The sequence below is a fragment of the Malaclemys terrapin genome, chromosome 2 (assembly GCF_027887155.1).
Source record: "Malaclemys terrapin pileata isolate rMalTer1 chromosome 2, rMalTer1.hap1, whole genome shotgun sequence".
In the NCBI taxonomy this organism is placed as follows: Eukaryota; Metazoa; Chordata; order Testudines; family Emydidae; genus Malaclemys; species Malaclemys terrapin.
The window spans coordinates 195862684-195868683 of NC_071506.1; positions in this window are offsets into that span (position 1 = coordinate 195862684).

Sequence of the window (6000 nt, forward strand, 5' to 3'; positions counted from 1 at the left end):
AATTTGGTGAGGGGGTGGAAAATCCCTTATACCACAGATATGCCTTTTACTACCCCCATGACAATCTTCCCAAATTTGCTTAAATTATATGCCTCTGAAAAACTGCAGTGTGATGGGGTGGTCACCCCAGACAGGCCTGAAATGGGTGAAGTAGGCCACTTAACTTTAGGCTGCACCTGGAGGAAACCCAGGGTGTTCTAGGATCTAATTGCTCATGAAGGCCAGCTGGGGGAGGAGCTGGGTGGGATCTAAAAAGAGAGGAAGTTGGTTAACTGCAGGTTTCCTCCCCATAGCCTTACTCCTGGATACAAGGGGGAAGGGCAGAAAGCTGTAAGAATAGAGTAGGAAGCCGTCCAGGGAAGGAGCAGTAAGGGCTGGGAGAGTAAAAACCCAGAACTGGTGGGGTGAGGGTTTTGGGACTGGAACCCAATGTAGAGGGTGTGCTGCATTAGGGATAGCATTAGGGATAGCCCATCTGGGGTGGTTGGAAGCAGTCTGGAAGCAAACTTTGATGATACCCCATAAGGGAGGAGAACTTGAATGTGACTCAGTTGAAGGGCTAGGCCATGAAGAGGAAAGTACTGCAGCTCCCAGCTCATGAGAGGCCATGCAGTAAGTGAGTGGAAGGACAGATTGAGTAACTGCAGGATGTGGCATCAGACCAGGTAGTAGAACTAATTCCCCAGATGAGCCACAAGGAGGTGCTGCTGAATAGAGCAGACTCCATCATATGCCGTTTGCATATAGTCAGTAGAGACTTGTTAGAATTTGACAGCTACATTTTCTGAAGATTCCATTTGCCCTGAATATGCTCCATGTCTTCACAATTCCTATTGCAACTGAACTGCATGTGCACTACCCCGACAGAGTTACTGAGCATGCTGCAACTTAGGGGTCCAAGGCTGAGCAAGACTTTCCTGCAGTTGTTCCTTCTTGGCTGCCAAGAACCACAGTGCGTATGTCTACACAGCATTTTGGAGCAAGCCTCCCAGCCTGGGCTAGCAGGGCTTGCACTAGCACTCTTAAAATAGCTCTATGGACAGTGCTTTGAAGTTGCAGCTTGGGATCTAAAGGCTGGGAAAAGGGGTGGGCTTCAGAGCCTGAGCTGCAACTCCAAAGCACTATCTGCACAGACATGTTTAGAGCATGGTTTAGTGTGGGCCCCGCTAGCCCAAGTCTGTGAACCTAGGCTGGAAGGCTTGCTCCAAAATGCTGTGAAGACATACACTGTGGTGCCCAGGACCAGAGCAGTGAGCCTCTCTCCTGTGCTGGTGCCCAAGTAGCATGGGTGGGTGAAGAGGGAGAGAAGCAGAGAGGATGAGGACAGGAACAGGAATTAGGGAGGGGGTGGAGGACAGGAGCAGGGTGGCTCTGAGCATAGCAGGGGAGGAAGGGATAAGGGAAAGAGCTGGGGTGGGAGAGACAGGAACAGAAAGTGGGGGCAGGCCAGGATCCAGGAGAAGGAAGAGGAGTGTGAAACTGTGTTGCTGATGTGGATGCCTTCTGGGGAAGCTAGTGCTCAACTGTCAAAAGATCTGAGTAATGAAGAGACTGTGAATGGTGTTACTCCTGGGGGAATTCTGCACCACTGCATGCATGCAGAATTCATGTCCCTTGCAGATTTCTTTTCCTTGCAGAAAACAGATTCTGCTGAGGATGTGCTGCAATTACACCTTTCACCCATCAGGGGCTGCTGTGGCACCAGAAGAGAGGGCAGCCGGCTCAGGGCTGAAGCAGCCAACTGCGGAGAGGGAGTGGTCAGAGGCTGTCTTCTTCTCAGGGCCAAGTGAGGAGGCATGGGATATGGAGGGGGGACAGACAGAGTGGGACACATAGGGCTGCTGAGGGGTCACAGACTGGGGTTCAGAAGGGCTCATGGGGGGACAGACTGGGGTAGGGGCACAGGAGCTTGTGGGGTGACAGCATTGAGCCAGGGGCTGAATGGAGGGGGGGAGCTGGGACACATGAGGACAGGAGGGAGAGGGTGGCTGAGTGGGGTCACAGGGACTCAAGGGTATGGGGGACGGGGATGAAGGGACACACGGGGATGGGGCAGATGTGCCTGACTGAATGGGAGAGGCTAGGGGTCAGCCAGGGTCTGCATGGGGGAAGCTTCCCAGCTCCCTAACAATCCCTTCCCACCCCGTCACCAAAAAAACCCCTGTTCCATGCTTCTCCCACCCACACCCAACAACCCTCCAGTTTCACTCCCAGGCTGCTTCCCATCAATTACTTCCCTCAGCTCCTCCATTACCCCTGACTCCCCCAAGCCTTTGCGCTGCTTTTGAGGGGGGTGGGAAATAAGTTTCTGTATTATAGTTTAAATGAATTATTACTCAAAGTTCTGTATTAATAAGGAATCTGTTTATCTAAAAACATTTCCTGAATCTTTTTTATTGTCTCTATTGTTACAGATATACTTGCGGACAGGTATTTTGAAATAAATTACCAAAATTATTGAAACCGGTGTAATTGTTATTTCGACAAATAAAATATGCAGAATTTTGAAATATGGTGTGCACAATTTTTAATTTTTTGGCACAAAATTACCCCAGGAGTAGTAGTATAGCCTGTATGTGTGGAAGAGCCGCTGGGACCCAGTGTTCCCAGGCAGCTTGGTCCTCATGACTCTGGTCTGGGGTGAGGAAGCTACAGTACTCTAAAACAGTTAAATAAAATGAAGACTATTTTAAATCTATCTTGATAGTCAAAGCAAGCTTAATAGGATGCAGATAATTGGGACAGTTGCTTAAGTGAGACAAAAAGAAGAGAACCAATTTAATCTTATTGTACCCAATGTGTGACGTGCAGGAGCGCCGCCAGCTTTTCTGCCACCCTAGGAAGCGGAAGGTCCCGCCCTAAAATGCCACCCCCGACAGAGGCGGCGGAAGGTCCCGCTGCCGAAATACTGCCGCGGTCACCGCCCCCCAAATTGTAGCGAATGGGTTGCGCCGGCCCTGGTGACATGCCACTTTCATGGCGTGATCATAGTTATCCAGGTTGCTTTGTTGGGATATCTTTAGATTTAATTACCCTGTCAATTACAATTAGAGATATTACTGTGGCAGTGAAATGCTACAGATTGCTTGTGGCTTCTGTTCTCTGCCTGTTTGCATCCATCAGTCTTGAATGAGGAAGACTTTACACATTTTCTTGACGTGGATGCTAACAAGCTTCCAGTGAGATGTACGCTGTATCAGATGAAGAGGTGCCATGAAAAGAACAAACCCAAATAATGGCATAATGGAAAAGCAGTGAAGAAGAGTTTGACATGGATTGCCCGTTTACACTGGAACACTTGTCTGTTTACCAACACTCAGGAACAGGATGGACTTAGTTGGTGAATGGGAAACAAACTGTTCAACAGAGGCTGCTATGAAAAGAAACAGCTATATTTGGAGAAAACAAAGCAAAATTACAAGTGTTTTGTATCAGTGGACTATACTTCTCAACAATTATGAAAATCACATAAAATTAATAGTGCTTAAATGGAAAGAATAAGGGCCAACCCCTCAGCTGGTGTAAATCAGCATAATGCTACTGAAATCAATGATGTTATGTTGACTTGCGTTAACTGAGAGTGTTTAAATTTCTGTAACGTGGGAAGCATTTTGGATGAACTTTGTTTTGTGAGGCTATCACTGAATGAAGAGAAAACCAAATCCACTGAGACATCTACATCAGACAGCTTATAAGGTGACCTGGACCAAATTATACTTAGATTGTCAAAAATGAAATGTACCAAGATTGTATGTTTCACAAATTAAAACACCTTTATATGGTACTGTGTAATCCAGTCACTTGGTTATGGGACCTGCAAAGCCCTGTTACTGCAAGTAGTTTCAACCACATGAATGGAGCTTACATGAATAAGGGTTGCAGGCCTGTTTTTAAAAGGATATTGTCAGATTAAAAACATTGTGTATTAAAAACATATTTCTCTTGTGTTACTAACCACCATAGAGAATAAAATTGAAAGACTTTTAACAATCAAAATTGATTCTCACTGTGACTGCTGTTGGTGCTGCATTTCATTTGGCTTGGGCAACAAAAATAAGTTGGTCAGTGTCCCCTATATTTCTAATCAGTTTCTCTTTCAGGTTCCCATATACAATGCTGCAGTACTTGGACTGGAAACATAGAAAGGGAATGATAAAATTCATACAAGAACTATTTTAATTAAATTATTTCTCAATCATTTGTTTATATTAGGCTTTGTAAACACTTTGTTTAAAAACACCCTCAAAACCCTTCCCCCCCCCCCCCCCCCCCCGCCAAATTTAGGACCCAAACTACTTGACAGTGTCCCTTTAAGCATCATTTATTTTCAACAGCCCATGCATGCAACTCATTAATATCCGTGGGAGTTCTATCACAGTTCAAAGGTAGTAGATTACCTGAAGAGTGTGTTATCTTAGCTAAGGTCTGCAGTAACTTATGTTCACTGAAGGAAGAACAATTGCTAAACATGTTTCCTTTTGGTCAAAGTACCACCCCTTTTGCTGTCACTCAAACAAATGGGTTGTGATACTGGAAAGCCACACATTTCGAAGGATTGCAGATACTCTGACTGATTAGAAGTTAAATGCTGAAACTGGTGTTTAATTCTTCTGCACCAGTCTGAGGGCAGGTTCTGACAAACTGCAAAGGAGAAAAAAAGGCACTTGTGGTCTTCACCGCTCCTTTCTGATGTATGAAGATGGCCATAAAGTTTATTATTATTGTATGCGTTTTTGTGCTTTAAAAATATATATAAATATCAAGAATATTGATCTTAATACCTGTCTGTGTTGGAGGACTCTTTGGAGAACCACAGTGCGGTAGTGACATCACACTATCCAGCCTCCAGCAACCCTAGAATAAGGGAGGCACAAAGGTAACTTAGCACCTTCCATGCAGATGAATGAGACACCCCCCCAATGAACCCCTCTCAGTTAAAACTGTAGAATCAAGCCAAACAGATTCTGTCTTTTCAACAGAAACACTAGTAGTCTGCTGCATCATTACTGTTCATTAAGGGCCAAGTCTTTGTTCCCTGTACTCAACCTGAGTAAACAGAAGATCCTCTGTAATGGTTGGGAGAAACTGAATCTGCATCTGGAAACACAATAGCAATGAAAACGCTCCATAACCACTCCTGGCCACCTCTGTGCTACCCTTACACAGGCTAGTGGATCAATATAACTGCAGTTTCTCCACATATTCCCACCTCTTACCAAAGCTTCACACATGTCAGTCCCAAACCTCTGTATGACTTTATCCTTGTTCTGCCCCTGTTCAATAAGCACCTACAACAGATACATCAGACAAAACAATAGAAATTGTGCATTGGTAACCATGTGATGTTATAGAAATAAAATAAAATGTCTGAAGCAGACTGCAGCCACAAGATAAATGCCTTCAGATTTAAAAAAAACAACAACTAATGTTACAGCTCTAACCAATTTACACGAAAGTGTTTTCACTGGTGGGATACTGAAAGTTTCAAAGACGTTGTCCTATATAAAATCAAATCCTATTACTATACAACAAGGGAGAAGCTATTCCCTTAAAATCAGGGGCCTCTTTAAGAGGTGCCAGAAGGAAAAGGCTAGTGTTTTGTGCACAAGCAGACAAGACAAATATCTCAGAGGGAAATGTTCGCTTCAGATTAATTTCTGTCAGATTTGATTGAAAACTCACACATATCTGTCCATTGGAGGTTTGTGACCTGACTCTGCTTGAATGAGATTTGGTAATCAAATAGAGAATCCTACACCACCTTATATCAATTTCACTCTAGGCAGGAGATAGCGGTACAAATGCATAACAAATAAGAATACAATTAGAACAAGTGGATTTTGGTAATATGTGTACATACACACACAAATACATATACTCACATATATCTATATGATTACTGTGGAGTTTTAATTTTTAATTGAATGAAAAAATGTCCATATTAGGAATAAAGATAACTATTTTGCTAATGGCTTACAGGTTGTTCCATTGTTCAAATGC